General features: G+C 37.9%; 1 protein-coding gene across 1 annotated transcript in view; it reads left to right on the top strand.

The window, feature by feature from the left end:
* The first annotated feature begins 1,983 nt into the window (after nt 1–1,983).
* LOC136174333 (interferon-induced very large GTPase 1-like) overlaps nt 1,984–17,940 on the top strand; it is a 53,191-nt gene continuing 37,234 nt past the window's right edge. The window contains exons 1-3 of the mRNA XM_065944425.1: nt 1,984–2,050; nt 3,701–3,828; nt 15,930–15,999. The gene's annotated coding sequence lies outside the window, so the exon portion shown is untranslated. The remainder of the gene's footprint in view (nt 2,051–3,700; nt 3,829–15,929; nt 16,000–17,940) is intronic.

The raw sequence follows: 17,940 nt of genomic DNA, 5'->3' as shown, positions 1-17,940 counted from the left end.
CATTGACATGAATCAGCCATGGATTTACATGTATTTCCCATCCCAATACCCCCTCCCACCTCCCTCTCTACCCAATCCCTCTGAGTCTTCTCAGTGCACCAGGCCCAAGCACTTGTCTCATGCATCCAACCTGGGCTGGTGATCTGTTTCACCATTGATAATATACATGTTTCGATGCTGTTCTCTCGAAACATCCCACGCTCGCCTTCTCCCATAGAGTCCAAAAGTCTGTTCTGTACATCTGTGTCTATTTTTCTGTTTTGCATATAGGGTTATTATTACCATCTTTCTAAATTCCATATATTTGTGTTAGTATACTGTAATGGTCTTTAGCTTTCTGGCTTATTTCACTCTGTATAATGGGCTCCAGTTTCATCCATCTCATTAGAACTGATTCAAATGAATTCTTTTTAATGGCTGAGTAATATTCCATGGTGTATATGTACCACAGCTTCCTTATCCATTCTTCTGCTGATGGGCATCTTGGTTGCTTCCATGTCCTGGCTATTATAAACAGTGCTGTGATGAACATTGGGGTGCCCGTGTCTCTTTCAGATCTGGTTTCCTCGGTGTGTATGCCCAGAAGTGGGATTGCTGGGTCATATGGCAGTTCTATTTCCAGTTTTTTAAGAAATCTCCACACTGTTCTCCATAGCGGCTGTACTAGCTTGCAGTCCCACCAACAGTGTAAGAGGGTTCCCTTTTCTCCACACCCTCTCCAGCATTTATTGCTTGTAGACTTTTGGATAGCAGTCGTTTCTCCAAAGACATACAGATGGCTAACAAACACATGAAAAGATGCTCAACATCACTCATCATCAGAGAAATGCAAATCAAAACCCCAATGAGGTACCATTACATGCCAGTCAGGATGGCTGCTGCCTTACTATTTTTCAAATTTCTCATGCCTATGTTAAGTCTCCAGACATATGTATTAAACTTATTTTCTACTGTGAATGTCTTATGTCATTTTAATTATTTGACTAGCCAAAAAAAATAAAAGGGGGAAAAGGAAAATACTACCACCCCCCTTTTTTGTTGGCAAGTATCACCCACCTGATTTCAGAAGAAGCAACAGAGTCCCTTAATGGACATATTCTCTTAGTCAAAGAAGAGCCAATTAGAAGGAAAGAATCAGGGGAAAATGTCAGACAAGAGAGACCCAGTGATCTCAGCTGCCCTTTTCTCTGTAATCAGTGGGTTACAGATGGATTGGTTCATGCCAGGATGTTTAGCTGAAGCTAAAAGAAGGGCTGAAATTCGGGTGAAGCAAGTCAGGCACCCAAACCACAATATTTAAATCTCTCTCACTCACAAGTTCCCTTGTACCCTAAATTTCTCTTGCTTCACCCTAATTCCAGCCCCGGATGCTTGGTTCTCTCTAGTATCACTGTGGAGGACTGGGTGATTTCCTTTTTGCACTGTTTATTCAGAATAAAGCTATACTTTTTCAAAGAGAATATAAGTTAAAAACTAGCAATAAGGAAAGAAACAAAAAAGCCCGGAGAAAACATCTTTCAAACAACAGTCACTAGTCATTTAACTGAAGTTCATGTTAAAAACAAACATTTCCTGGAATTGAGAGAAAAGTGAAAGAGAAAGCAGAAGTATGTTTTCTGTTTTGAGTATTGATGTGGAGTAATAGGAGGTAAATATGTGGTGAAATAAACTTGCTTTCAAACCTGATTTTTTTCTAAGGGATTGCTTATACTCCTTCGTTGATTTATACATTTACTGAAATCTTACCATGTACAGAAAATTTACTCACTCCGTGAGAGAATCTGAGGTACATCAGGAAGACTCTGTGACCTCTAGACCCAAAGCATAGCAACAGAGAAGACACGGGCACTGATGCAAAGCCCAGCACAAGAATCGCAAAGACACGCAGATAACAGAAGTACTCAGAGGTGCAGATTGAACAGTGGAAGGAACTCTGCCGCTAAAGACACGTCCGTTGATATTTCTTTTTCTGACAGATTTGATCATCAAAGCAATTGTGTGCTGAGGAAAAGAATTCATACGTGAACGTCCACTTCAGGCCAAGCACTGGGTGAGATTAACCTACCTCATTTTATCCTCATTAATAATATGCGAGTGGATGGTGCTACTGACACAAATTGATTCCACTACTCTACGGCTCCTCATTACTTAGGTCACCCTCTTCACACTCATAAGCAAATATAGCTAGGAACTGCTGGATCCTGGACTCCAACTAATGGCTGACATTGAAACTCTGGCCTGCTAGAAAGCATTTTCATTCCTATTCTAAGAGTAGGAAAAGGGAAGTCTTACGGGAAGGGTACCATTCCAGCCCTTCTTATCCCTTCCTTGTGTCTCATGTCACTCACTGAAATAGCTGTTAATATTCTCACATATAACTGGAGACACAGGCTCAAACAGACCAATCATTTTCTTATTCAATCATGGCATTTTGTTCATCTATATGGTTCACGCACTACGTGTGGGATACAAAGATGAATAAGACAGATTGCCCACAACTGGGAGGAAGACAGGGAGGGGGGAGGTCTGAGGTTGGGGGAGACAGGAGTGGACAAGCACAGTTAGAGAGCAGCGCACTGTGGCAGGAGCATGGGCAGTGGACTCAGTGCTCTGGGAGCACTCCCAGCCAGCTCAGTAAGGTCCCTGCAGGGGAGACGCACAGGTGCACTGGGGGTGGAAGGGGAAATGTGAGATGACGTGGGGAGACTTTCTAGAGGTCCTGGGAAAATGAGTATGAGGTTCTCCTCCAAGAAGACATGTGCAGACATATACAGCTTGAAACAGAGGAACAATGAAGCAGGCAGTACTGTTTATAAGCAAAATCATAATGAATTAAATCATGGGGTAAGATGATAATCAATGAAACAAAATGCTTTACATGAGATATGTAAGGGAAAACAGATTTTTAACAATACTCAAAAGCTCTGCTTCCCTTGTAAGTCACTCAAAGAATCTGTCTGCAATGCAGAAGAATCTGGGCTCAATTCCTTTGTTGGGAAGGTTCCCTGGAAATGGAAATGACAACCCACTCCCGTATTCTTGCCTGGAGAATCCCATGGACAGAGGAGTCTGGGAGGCTACAGTCCATGGGGTTGCAAAAATCGGATACAGCTTAGCAACTAAACTACTACAAAAGCTCTAATATAAAATTAGAGAACAGTAAAATTCTCTTTCTCACTATAAACATACAGTATGCTTTTAAGAATTTAGCTCATGGTAGTGTTGAATCATCCACATCAGCTAAGACAATTTTGAAACTTTGTTAATTTTCAAATCAATCACACAGCTAGAACAGTAAATCAGTTAAAGCAAGTTCCCTGAGGAAGACATTTGATTGTGCCCTTGTCTCTTTTCTGAAATTCTTTCCCTATCCTGTTTCTCCCATGTTCTTTATCTGGTGCTCACCCCAGGCCACCATAAATAAACATGCACACACACCGCTCCCCCTGAACAATAGTCTTCCATTTGGAAAAACCTTAACACCCAGGAATCACAATGTAAACACAATTATAAATCACAATTATCTAATCATAATAATATAAATAAATATAAATCACAATTATAAATGAATGAATGAATGAATAAATAAATAAATAAATGAGAAGGATTCCTTAAAATCAGCTGATCTTTTAAAAGGGGCGGGGGGGCGGAAACTAAAGTGAAACCAGTTTTTCACTTCCTGCTTGCCCTTTTACCACAGAAGGAGCTGAAGTCTAGGCTAGAGATTTCAATAAGCAAACTGCTAGACTCGGGGAAGGAACCTGCTCTGCTTTCTCGCTCATCTCTCTGGAGCAAACTGAAGACAGGAGCTTGGCCTCAAGGAGACAGGTAAGTGAAGGAGAAGGAGGGAAATGGGTAGACAGGGAGATACAACAACATACTCAGAGACTAAACTACAAACAAAATACAAACTAAAATACAAAATGGGTAGACAGAGAGAGAGAACACACTCAGAGACTAAAATAAAAACAGAAATGGATGGAAACGGCAATAGGGACAGTCAGAAATCAAGGCAGTTTAAGGCATGATGAGAACACAAATATGAATCTAACATTCTCATTGTTCCAATAAACAGCTCCAAATCTCAGGGAAAGGGAGTACATTATCAAAACAGACAATCAATTTGGTAACTTCTATCATCAGATAAAAATAAATCTACAGTAACATAAAAAGATATTTCATTTGAAAAGATTATTGCAATAAAGCAAAAGAAACTACTGTAATAGTGAAAACAATTCAAACAGAACTGCAAAGGACAGGCAGAAAGGAATTTTCTTTTGTAGGGAAGGGTCAACAGGCTAGAAAGAACAGAGAATAGAGGGTGTGTATAAAAGGAAATATTTTTATTCTTAGGAGGGATCATTAAGGCAGGTTGTATGCTGGATCAGATCGAGGATGGGCCATCCTTGAGGGGCTAAAAAGGAGAGGAGTTTAATTAACTTTAATTTCAAACGCTCCAATTGATCAGGGGGACAAACAGCTCAGTGAAAGTTTCATGAGGCAAAGAATGGAATTTAAAGGGTCTTTGTCTGATGCTATATTTAAAACAAGTAACCAAGAAAGATCTACTGTATAGCAATAAAGAAATAGGGAAAGAAAAGCAGTTAATTTTTAAAAAGGGGGCCTGTGTCTGGCCTCCTTATAAGTAATAGTAATAGGGGAACACACAAATGAGTCTTACCTAAGTCGTATGCAAAAAGGTGGCTCTTTGCAGTAAGTTAATTCTCAGAACACAAAAGATTGAGTGAATTTCTTTTAACCATCACTGCATTCTAAGAGAAAAGGCCTCATGAAAAGTTTAACTTTACTATGACTCATGTAAGTAAGAGGTTCTATGGTAAATACAGAGAAGAAGGGAACTAACTGGACCTGGAAGAATAAAGGAAGGCTTCACAAATAAGGAGAATTGGATTAGGAGTATAGTGTCCTGGAAAATACTCATCTAATATATTTTGCTGATCTAATATTTGAATTAATATAAAACAGACTAACAGGACAAAGTTAAGTTTAATTACATACTTACAGAATCCCCACCAAGACTCAAAGATGGCCTGGGATTTGAGGCATATAAACCATCTTAAGCTAAGGAGAAGGCAGTAGGGGTCTGGGGCTTCAAAGAGGAGGAACACAGTTAACATGGGAAGAGCAAATGATTGGTAAGCAAATGTTTGAGATGCCGTGCAAATGTGTCTTTCTGGTAAAAAAGCTGTCTCTGGTAATAGCTCTTTCTGGTACAGTGTTAGTCGCTCAGTCCCTCCAACTCTTTGCTACCCCATGGACTGTAGCCCACCAGGCTCCTCTGTCCATGGAGTTCTCCAGGCAAGAATACTGGAGTGGGTTATCATTTCCTTTTCCAATACTTACTGGTACAGGCCCTCTATATAATTCTTTTAGGAAGTTCAAGGAGAGGTAAAAAGGCTTTTCCTGAGTCTGCTGGGTCTTAATTGCCTTCTGCACAGAACAATCCACATGTCAATGTGACAGATTTGAAGGTGGCATATTCTGGTCCACCTCAACATACAGGGTTAAAAAAAAACTATGAGATCAAGGAAAGATGATAGAGTACAGCTTTTAAGGGAAGAAAGGGAACTAGAAGTTCAGAAAAGGAAAAAGAGTGGTTGTAAAAAGAATTGGGTTACGATTTCCCTGGCAGTCCAGTGGTTAAGACTGCTTTTTGAGGTCTGACCCCCAGTGGGGGAGCTAAGATGCCACCTGCCTTGCAGCCAGGAAACCAAACCACAAAAGAGAAGTAGTATTATAACAGAAGGCTGATGGTTTAGTGTCTGCCTACAATGCTGGATACCTGGGTTCAATCCCTGGGTCAGGAAGATCCCCTGGAGAAGGAAATGGCAACCCACTCCAGTACTAGGCTACAGTCCATGGGGTCACAAAGAGTTGGACACAACTAAGCGACTTCACTTCACTTCAAAGAAAAAGAGTGGGGGACTGGGCTGATTATTGCCAGACTGTGAGGGGGATTGAATGCTAGTGCCAAGTAATTTGATCATGGCATAAACCAATGAGGACTTTTCGAGTTTTGTAAACAAGTAAATGACTTACCTATGCGTTTCAGGATGCCCTGTGAAAGGTGGACCATACAAGGATAGAGATAAGGATTCGAGAGCTGCTTATACAGAGCAGTCAAATAGCACAAACTAATGCCCAGCATTTAGTAGGTAACTAACAAGAACATAATTTAGGTGAAGAAGTAGGAAAAAATGGCTTCCAAGAAATAAAATGTGCCTACATCACCATTTGCCCATCAAAATGGAATAATACCCCCAAAGGGCCAGAGTTAGGAATTCAAAATAAGTTTCTAACTGGAAGAGCCATTCAACACCGTAAATCCAAGTCCAAGAGGAGCTACAGAAACAGTAAAATCTACAATAGGAGGTAGAGATTAAGAGATAAGCTAACATGTTGTTACTTTTTTCTTTTTTATTGAGATATAATTCACATATAATATTAGTTAAACTGTGTAACATGATTCCATATGTGTATACATTGCAAAATGATAACACACAGCAAGCCTGTGTAAACATCCATCACCACACAGTTATAGTTTATTTTCCTTATGATGAAAAATTTTAAGGTCTTCTTAGCAACTTTCAAATCACAATACTGTATTATCAATTATAGTCATCATGCTGCACATAATATTCCCGGGACTCATTCCTTTTATAACTGGAAATTTCAGCCTTTGTACCTCCTTCACCCATTTTCCATCCTTCTCCCCCAAATTCTGGCAACCACCAATCTGTTCTCTCTATCATTTAGCTTGTTTTTGGTTATGTTATGTTTGTTTTAGCTTCCATATGTAAGTGAGATCATATGGTATTTATCTTTGTCTGACATTTTACTTAACATAATGCCCTCAAGGTCAAACCATGTTGTCACAAATGGCAGGATTTCTCTCTCTTTTTTTTTTCTGAATATATTAGAAATGTAGCACACTTTCTTTATCCATCCATCCATCAATGGACATTTCTGTTGCTTTCAACTTTGGTTATTGTAAATAATGCTGGAATGGACCTGGTCAGGGATGGGGAGGATCTTTTCAAATTAGTATTTTCTTTTCCTTTAGATAAACACCCAGTGGTGTCACTGGTGAATCATGATATTTGATAACTGGTAAAGGCTAGACGCTGCATAAAGAGCCTAAAGCAGCTCACGATTAGCAGCAAAGTCTTTGAACACTTATTCTCTAACTACATGATCAAAAGCAGTCTCAGGTTACTCTCCATCCAATTATCTGACTGTTTCTTTGCTAACACTTAACCTGAAATTATTTTCCTTCTCCAAATATTTTGAAGTTTATGGTCTGCTTCCCTCAGGTAGAGGTAAACACTGTAGAGGCGGGGAGCTAACCTGCCTTATTCATTAGTCAACACTCAGTACCTAAATCGTTTCCCAGCGTGCTGAAAGCCCTCAATAAATATGTGTGAAAAAGATGCTGACATTTAAAACTTCTTTACCAAACTTCCAATCAGCGGTACTTGTATGATCTCATTCACTCAAAGGCACATTATCATCATGGGTACAAGAGAGGAGAGATGGTCAACAAAGAGGAGCTCCCAGATTTAACAGGATAGAAAGCTAGAAAGGCTCCCTGGACTGGATAATTAGAATGTGAATATCAGACTTGAGGAGAACTTTTTCTAGAAAAAGATGAGGTCAGAAGTGAAACTAAATAATAATAAGTGGATAGGATGCATTCAGCAATTTATTTCATCAACCAACATTTACTGAGCCAGAAGTGCTAAATTTGAAATTCCTTTTTGAGAAATCTAACAATAAAAGAAATACAGAGAAAAGCTTATGGAGGAGGCAATACCCACTCTATATTCAAACAAAATGGGAAGATGTATTTTTTTATTCAAAGTGAAGCAACCACAAAAGTAAAATTACCCCAAATATTATAGAACTAAGATAAAGAAAAAAAAGAAGAAAAAGGCCAATGGGAGGTGAGTAGCAGCAGGATTTAAAGAACAGAGTTAGTATTGCAAAGAGTTTAGGGATGCCTCTTCCTTGGGGACCAGAAGGAAGAACACAAGAATGGATAATAGAGTCTTAATTTGAAGGTGACAACCTTTGAAGATGAGGAAGGTTTGACCACATAGCTTCTACACCCTGTAGAAATGGGAAAGGAGGTCACCAAATGTGAGAAGAGCCTCAAATAATGCTCTCTTTGATGTAATCTTTCCTGTATTCATAGACCCCTCTCAATGCTTCTGGACTATCAGTTCAAAGAAACTTCTCAGGCTTTTTCATATTTATCTTTCTAACCCCATTGTTTCAAAAAGTGGCTGGCATTTAGGACTAGACCAGTAAGTGTAAACTATATGTAAAATTATGAAGATGAATTGTTTGATTGTGGGAAGTGAAGAAGAGAATGAAGAAGAGTCAAGCTAGACTCTTTTGGGGCCCGAGACCCTGGGAAGATGGCAACATAGTAGATGCATTGAGAAAACAAAAGGCAGAGAGAGGTTTAAACAAGTAACTGGGTGCAAGCTAGGATGCACTTATATTCCACCTCAAGGGTCTCATCTGCTGGTAAGAAGTACAACTCTGTCCTAGGCTATTCCCATGCTGGTTTCACATTCCCTTGGGACCCCAGGGATTCACCTTTTTTCATCAGTCTCCTCAGTTATCCAAAAACATCCTCTACACACTTGGCTGCTCTTGGTTCAGGTCCCAGTTCAGTTTCTTTCTGTCCTCAAGACAATGCCTCATGTTTCAACTGTCGCTAAGGCATTTGCTACTAATCGCTAAGTACATGAAAACAAAAATGTAAAAACTAAGGAAAGGGAAAAGATCTTCTCTTGCTATGTGGTTTTAGAATGCTCCCAGAAGCCTCACTAGTCTAAAAGCAAATTAGAATATGGGAATAAAATGGTCTCAAGGAAGTCATGTCTACGTGTAAGCATACACTCTCACCTATACGGGCCCTATGTTCTCGCACTTGAAAGGTCCCAGAGAAGATGGAATCATGTGGCTTCCTCTATGCTAGTTTAAAATTATTTTCTTATTTTTATGTCAATTTTATTGAGAAAAAACCTAGCACAAAAAATGCATCCACTTAAGGTTTACATTTTGATGAATTTTGCCAAGTTGAAACTACTAAACCCTTGAAACTATTCCCACAATCAAGACATAAAATATTTTCATGACCCCCAAAATGTTACAGTGCCCCTTTGCAGTCTTTGCCCCTTCCTCTGTTCCAGTCCCAGGCAACCACTGATATGCTTTGGGTTACTATAAATTAGTTTGCATTTTATACAAATGGAATAATACATGAAACATTCTTTCATTGATGGCTTCTTTCACACAGCATAATAAATTTTCAGTTCAATCATGTTGTGGTTTGTATGAGTAGTTATCCATTTCTATTATTAACCAGTATTTTATTGTATAGTGTATTTTGTTTAGCTATTGGATTAGCCAGAAACTTCATTCAGGGATGTTACACAAAAACCCAAAAGAACTTTCTGGCCAACCTGGTATCTACCTAATTTTGGACATTTTGAGTATTTCCAGTTTTTAGCTATAATGCAAAAATATCCTATGAACATCTATACACAAATCATTGTGTGGACAAAAATTTTTCATTCTCTTGGATAGATATCTAGAAGTGAAATGTCTGAGTCATATGGTGTGTGCATGTTTCACAAGTGCCTGACAAGTTTCTGCAATCGTTACTACCATTAGTGAGGCATGTTCTAGCTGCTCTACATACTCTGACACTTGATTTTAGTCTTCTTAATTTTAGCCTTTCTAATGAGTTTGTTCTGTTTTTTCATTGCAGTTTTAATTTGAATTTCCCTAATGACTAATGATGTTGACCATCTTTTCAATGCACTTACTGACTACTCAATACCTTCTTTTATGAAATCAGCTATTCAAACACTTTGCCCTATTCTTACTGCATTCTCTTACATATTATTGAACTGTAAGAGTCTTTATATAATTTGGATACCAGTTTTTTTCAGATATATTCATTGAAAATATCTTCTTCCATTCTTTAGTTTGACCTTTAATTGTCTTAACGTAATTTTCAGAGAGCCGAATTTTTCATTTTGATTGTCTAATTGATCAGTTTTTTTTATGGCTCATGATTTTAGTGTCCTAAGAAAGCTTTGCCCACTGCAAGGCCAGGAATATTAGTATTTTTCACTCTTCTTTCATCCAGAAGTTTAATAGGTTAATTTTTACATTTAAGTTTTGGTCTCTTTTGAGTTATTTTGGCTGTGGTGTGATGAGCTATTTTGGGTGTGGTATAAAGCAGGGTCAATGATCAGGTGTTTTCCACATGGATATCCAATTGTCCCAGTACCATTTGTTGAATAGATTTTCCATTCCTCTTTGCAAACTGGTGTAGCACATATGTATGAGTGTATTTCTAGATCCTCTGTACTCTTCCATTTCCATTGACCTATATCTGTCTTCATTAATACCATCTTGTTCTTGGTAGCTCTTATGTAAGTCTTAAAATGAGACAATGTAATGACCTCCTTCTGTTTTACATACACACCCAAACCACATATACATGTGCAATTTACTTAGGTCAAAAAAGTCAAAAGAATCCCTATTTCTGAGAGAAGACATCTTGAGTTTGAATACCTCAAAGCTTCTTGATAATCTCAGCAAGTTGGAGTTAATAGTATTCATGAACTTTAACAAGGTAGAGATCAATATAGATTAGAAAAGTGAACAATTATCTAAACTTTTATAACATCTATGTCATCAACTATATCCCTTCTACTGAACTTCTGCTAAATATGGCTGAGAGGCCTATTCTCCACAGTCTTCCTCTTTAGAACCTGAGGTATAATAGAAAGGAAATTTTGAGTTAGCGGATGTCAGAGAAGATCCCTGGATACAAGTTATCTGATGTTATTTTTCTGTCACATAGGTGTCCACACAACTTTATCTGTGTTTTTCTTTGACAACAGGAAATTAAACAAAGAATTATGCTCTCCTTTTTTACAGAGGACAAGTCATTTAATAATAAGCCTAAGTTTACCTGCTAGTCTCTGAAAATCTCCATTTCTCAGTGGCCTGACCCTTACCCTAAAGAACTACAAGTCTTTCTCTATTCCTGTCCAACTGTACCCTCAAGTCTCTCTCACACCTACCATGTTCAGGTTTTTTAGCTCAGGAAATAACAAACAGGTTCTCAGGGGTTTTCCATATAAGGTCTGAGATTTTTTGCTTTCTGTTTATGTGACTATGATAGACTTGAGCCCAATAACCATAAAACATGTGCCTGTGACTTTACCCTGATTAGGAACAACACAGATTAACTTGACAGGCCTCCTGGGATGGAACAAAGACTGCTTTGGTCTTTTCTCCTGGTCTCTTTGATCCTTCCTCCACTGACCAATGATTTCTCAACCCATAGAGAATATCATGCCATGAGATTAAAGTCTACCAGTATCTATAGTTTAATGAAGTATCACACATTGACTACATAAAGCATGCCCAGGTGGAGAATTAGAACACTGCCCATATTCTAGAACAATCTCTCATAGTCTTAGCTACTTCTTATCATTAATCTCGCTACTTCCTAACATTTTACACTAGTCATTACTCAGACTTGTGATATTACAAATACATTTTGGCAGGTATTTATCTTTCTGTATATGGATTCGTATTATATGTATCCTTTTGTATTTGGCTTGTTTCAAAACTTAAAATTGTGAAATTTACCCATATTGTTGTGTATCACCATGATATTGTTTTTATGATTGTACGAATATGTCACTTTTTATTTACCATGAGACTGTTAAAGGACATCAGGATTGTTTCCAATTTTTTACTTTTATGAATAGTGATGCTGTGAACATTCTGGTGGACACGTCTTGATGTATGTTTACACACAGTTCTACTGGCATATACATAAGGATGAAAAACTTGACTTATTCCTGTCACTTATTTACATGTACCCATAATTTCTTCCTTTGAATTTTTTCTTGTATACTTTTTTGATACCAATGAAGATTTCTTTATTTCATTTTATTATTTCATTAGTTAAGATGATGGACAGAGAAGCCTGGGGACTACATTCCATGTGGTCACAAAAAGTTGGACACGACTGAGCATGCGCACACATAGAGAGAAAGGAATCACCCTTTTATGTCATCACTAACTTTCATTCTTATCTGTCACATTCAAAATTAAATTTTTACCAGCTTGGTACATTTTCACTCTCATTACCACCAAACACACACACACACATACACACACACACAGTATCCTCACCTATACCACCTCATCCTGTATTAAGCTAACTGGAATTTTTAAAGTTTTTATTGATGTATAGTTGCTTTATAATATTGTGTTAGTTGCTACTGCACAGCAAAGTGAATCAGCTATACAAATACATATGTCCTCTCTTTTTTAGATTTCCTTCCTGTTTAGTTTACCACAAAGCACTGAGTACAGTTTCCTGTGCTATACAGTAGGCTCTCATTTGTTATCTATTTTATACATAGCATGTATATGTCAGTGTCAACCTCCCAATTCATCCCATCCCCCTTTCCCCCTTGATACCTATGTATTTGTTCTCTACATCTGTTGTCACTATTTCTGCTTTATAAATAAGATCATCTATGGCAATTCTTCAAATTCCACATATATACATTAATATATGATATTTGTTTTTCTTTTTTGTGACTTAATTCACCCTGTGTAACAGTCTCAAGGTCCATCCACATCTCTACAAATGACCCCATCTTGTTCCTTTTTATGACTGAGTAATATTCCATTGTGTGTATGAACCACACCTTCTTTATCCATTTCTCTGTTGATGGACATTTAGGTTGTTTCCATATCCTGGTTATTGTTAAGTCATGCTGCAATGAACATAGGGGTGCATGTGTCTTTTTGAAATATGGTTTTCTTTGGGTAACTGCCCAATAGTGGGGTTGCTGGGTCACATTTTAGTTCTATTTTTATTTTTTTAAGGAATATTTATACTGTTCTCCTTAATGGCTGAATCAATGTACAATCCCACCAACAGTGCAAGGGGTTTCCCTTTTCTCCACAACCTCTCAAGCATTCATTGTTTGTATGAACTAGCGAGAATTTTCATTATAACTGTTTTTAACTTTTACCTTATACAATAAAAATCATTTACAATAGTAGCGTTACTTTTTCCTTTACTAACTTGGTTACTAATTTGGATCTTAGGATCCAAATCATATACCTTAAGAATATTAAAAATAGTGCTATAATATCATGTAGCAATAGCATGCTGCTACTGGGAACTCTGACATCGGTCTGCTTTGATTAATAAGATATCTGTAAATAACCAAGTTTGTTGATTTGTTTAATATTCAAACTCCTTACTATCTATTCTATGAATAGGAGAGGATTCCCAGGATCTATTAAACAGAGTTGTTTCTGTTGTTGTTAACTTCATACAACATTTGATCTACATTTTCAACATGGACAATCAGGCCTATTATAGCTCTGGGAAATAGCCTATTTTTTTTCTTTGATAATTTCAGAAATTATCAGAAATTTCAGGTAATTTTTCTGACCATATTAGACTTAGTCATATGTCAACAGCACTCCTGGATCTAGCCTACCTGTCTCCTTAAAAAGCTTTACAACTCTGCACAGACCTTTCCGTTTCTTTATCCTTTGAAGTTAAAGTCTTAAAAAATTTAACTCAGTTGAACATTCCAGCACAGTAGTTGAATTTTCATGTGTATTCATTCCAGTACTGAGACAGAAAAAGTACTTCAACTGGAAACTAAGAAGTAAAGACAGTCAAATGATACATCATCATGTTCAGGCCAACAGAAATGGCAAATTCATTTTTTACACTCCCACCTTTTCTCCACTAGAAAATGTTTTCTTAGAATAGAGTTTTTTTCAAAGTGTGATTTACCACTTGGCATCATTTGTACAATGAAAGTTGAGGTGTTTATAAAAACCATAGTTCCTGAGCAGCAAGCTAGACCCTCCATGTCAGATTCTCTGTGAGTGGGGCTGGGAATCCACGTTTTTAAGATGTGCTCAGGTAATCATTACACAATATAAAGTCTGAGGACAATTACTTTGAAAGATTAACTCATGTTTTTAACTTTAAATGGGTTTAAAACCAAGTCAAGTTCAATCAGTCAGAAGAGCGAGGACATTACAATCTTTAACACCTGCATTAATTTGCTGCAATTTCTGAGTTTTTGGAATAGATTTCTGCCTTCTTTAAATCTGTCTCTATGGTTTGGCACTCACATAGACCAAAACTATACACTTCCCTGGTGACACAAACGGTAAAGAAACTGCCTGAAATTGCAGGAGACCTGGGTTTGATCCCTGGGTTTGGAAGACTTCTTGGAGAAGGGAATAGCAACCCACTCCAGTATTCTTACCCGGAGAATTCCATGGACATGGGAGCCTGGCGGGCTACAATCCATGGGGTCACTAAGAGTTGGACACAAGTAAGAGACGAACACTTTCACTTAATTTTCATATGATAAGCAACGTAGAGAAATCATTGATAAAATCTTTCCAGTACCACGAAGAATGGGTAAATAATCTACCTCTAGCCCAAAAGTCCTTCACTGTAAGCAAAAGCAAAGTAGACAGGAACTAAAAGAATCTTTTCTTCTCCTCATCCTTCTTCCTACTACACATAGCTCTACTTTTCTTTCATTGACATAACACCAGTACTAGCTCTGAGGCACACAAAGCTACAAAGAATGACTCACTGACATTGGAAACTATTAGAACAAGTGCCTTATACACAAGTGCTCAAATATACACACCATTTTATATGTATTTTCCTTAAAGAATAAGTCAGTGAAAGACAAAACAGGATCTTCAACAATGATATAGTTCTATGACTATTACTATTACTAGATCCTTGCTGGAACTGACAAACTTGATTTTTATGTGACTTCAAAGGATTTCTTCCCAGACAGTCTAGTCAGAGGTGGAAAGGAGGGATCCTGGTATACAACTTAACTGTAAAACTGATTTATTCTTGAGGAAAATACTAGTGTGTTCTGGACCTACATACACCTAGTTAAGGCCTCGGCATTTATCTTCAGCAGAGATCATTTTGTTAGGTTACAACAGATACCAAGGATTCAGTCTTTAGCAAGAATTAAATATATGGATTGATTTCCACATGACACTTTCTGTAGTCAATCTAAAATCTTACTTTTACCATGCTGCTTGGTGATCAAAGCCTGTGTCCATTGGGGTATAAACCAATGCTCTCAAATCACAGGCAGATCATCTCCTAATGTGGGGCTATATCCATAGTGTGCCAGTTCCCTTCAGGGAAGGTAATCTTGAAAAATATCTTCTGACACATTCAACCCCTACCCAACACTCAGCACAGTCACTCATGCAGAATAAAGAATTACCAGGAGCCTGACAGTGTAACAGGACAGACTCTCCAGCTTTCCAGTGTCACAACAATATTTGTCCACATCTGAACCAGACCATCCAGTGGAGACAATCATTGAGAAGTCTACCCTCCTCTCTATGTGTCTTTGTCTGTGCCCTCGAACTGACAGCTCTGAGAATTCTAGGTCAGTAGGCTTAAAGTCTTAGAAGGAAAACGCAGCTACAGCTACTGTCCCACATTTTTTGTTCCTTCCTAACCTATATGGAGGTCAATGACCATGGGATTTCAAATGCTGAAGAGGCCTTCTTTGGGTTACAATCTCACACATCTCCTGAAGGAAATCATCTCCCCATTTTGAGACAACAAGAAAATAATAGAATTGCTAAAACATTAGCAGGAAAGACACACAGCATCTCCATTAACTTTCAGTCTATACCAATAAGTTGAAAGTTATTTTCCATGTTGCAGCAATTTCCATATTGCTATTTCCTATTATTTCCTAACCGGAAATTGGAAATTTCCAAATTGCTATTTCCTAACATTGCCTATTATCTCCTGACAGAAGCTCCAGGGGATGGGAAGTCACTTCTGAAAGAAAACCTACAGGATCAGCATTCCTGACTGCAGTTGTGGTATGTAGTTTCTAGTTAAAATAAAAATCAAACAAACAAAAATAAAACCTTGGCCTTAATTTAGACCGTTAAGTCTTTTTTTAAAAATAATCATATGCACATATATTTATTATTTACTTTATACTTTTCATAAGATAAATAACAATATGTATATCCATATTATTCTGTAACATTTTCAATTTTATTTTATACTGAGTGATATCCAAGACAAGGTACAGAGGATATGCCTTGTTACGTTCCCTTTTTTTTCTTTTTTCATTTATTTTTATTGGTTGGAGGCTTATTGCTTTACAATATTGTAGTGGTTTTTGCCATACATTGACATGAATCAGCCATGGATTTACATGTGTTGCACACCCGATCCCCCCTCCCACCTCCCTCCGCATCCCATCCCTCTGGGTCTTCCCAGTGCACCAGCCCTGAGCACTTGTCTCATGTATCCAACCTGGGCTGGTGATCTGTTTCACCCATGAGCGTATACTTGTTTCACTGCTATTCTCTCAGAATATCCCAACCTCACTTTCTTCCACAGAGTCCAAAAGTCTGTTCTGTTCATCTGTGTCTCTTTTTCTGTTTTGCATATAAGGTTATTGTTACCATCTTTTAAAATTCAATATATATGCGTTAGTATACTCTATTGGTGTTTACCTTTCTGGCTTACTTCACTCTGTATAATGGGCTCCAGTTTCATCCATCTCATTAGAACTGATTCAAATGAATTCTTTTTAATGGCTAAGTAATATTCCATTGTGTATATGTACCACAGCTTCCTTATCCATTCGTCTGCTGATGGACATCTAGGTTGCTTCCATGTCTTGGCTATTACAAACAGTGCTGCAATGAACATTTGGGTGCATGTATCTCTCAGATCTGGTTTCCTCAGTGTGTATGCCCAGGAGTGGGATTGCTGGGTCATATGGCAGTTCTATTTCCAGTTTTTTAAGACATCTCCACACTGTTCTCCATAGTGGCTGTACTAGTTTGCATTCCCACCAACAGTGTAAGAGGGTTCCCTTTTCTCCACACCCTCTCCAGCATTAATTGCTTGTAGACTTTTGGATAGCAGCCATTCTGACTGGCATGTAATGGTACCTCATTGTGGTTTTGATTTGCATTTCTCTGATAATGAGTGATGTTGAGCATCTCTTCATGTGTTTGTTATCCATCTGTATGTCTTCTTTGGAGAAATGTCTGTTTAGTTCTTTGGCCCATTTTTTGATTAGGTCATTTATTTTTCTGGAATTGAGCTTCAGGAGTTGCTTGTATATTTTTGAGATTAATCCTTTGTCTGTTGCTTCATTTGCGACTATTTTCTCCCATTCTGTAGGCTGTCTTTTCACCTTGCTTATAGTTTCCTTTGTTGTGAAAAAGCTTTTAAGTTTCATTAGGTCCCATTTGTTTACTTTTGCTTTTATTTCCAATATTCTGGGAGGTGGGTCATAGAGGATCCTGCTGTGGTTTATGTCGGAGAGTGTTTTGCCTATGTTCTCCTCTAGGAGTTTTATAGTTTCTGGTCTTACATTGAGATCTTTAATCCACTTTGAGTTTATTTTTGTGTATGGTATTAGAAAGTGTTCTAGTTTCATTCTTTTACAAGTGGTTGACCAGTTTTCCCAGCACCACTTGTTAAAGAGGCTGTCTTTTTTCCATTGTATACCCTTGCCTCCTTTGTCAAAGATAAGGTGTCCACAGGTACGTGGATTTATCTCTGGGCTTTCTATTCTGTTCCATTGATCTATATTTCTGTCTTAGTGCCAGTACCATACTGTCTTGATGACTGTGGCTTTGTAGTAGAGTCTGAAGTCAGGCAGGTTGATTCCTCCAGTTCCATTCTTCTTTCTCAAGATTGCTTTTGCTATTCGAGGTTTTTTTGTATTTCCATACAAATTGTGAAATTATTTGTTCTAGTTCTCTGAAAAATACTGTTGGTAGCTTGATAGG

The sequence above is a fragment of the Muntiacus reevesi genome, chromosome 9 (genome assembly GCF_963930625.1).
Source record: "Muntiacus reevesi chromosome 9, mMunRee1.1, whole genome shotgun sequence".
In the NCBI taxonomy this organism is placed as follows: Eukaryota; Metazoa; Chordata; class Mammalia; order Artiodactyla; family Cervidae; genus Muntiacus; species Muntiacus reevesi.
The sequence above is the reverse complement of the archived record's forward strand: the minus strand, read 5'-3'. Positions and strand labels throughout refer to the sequence as shown.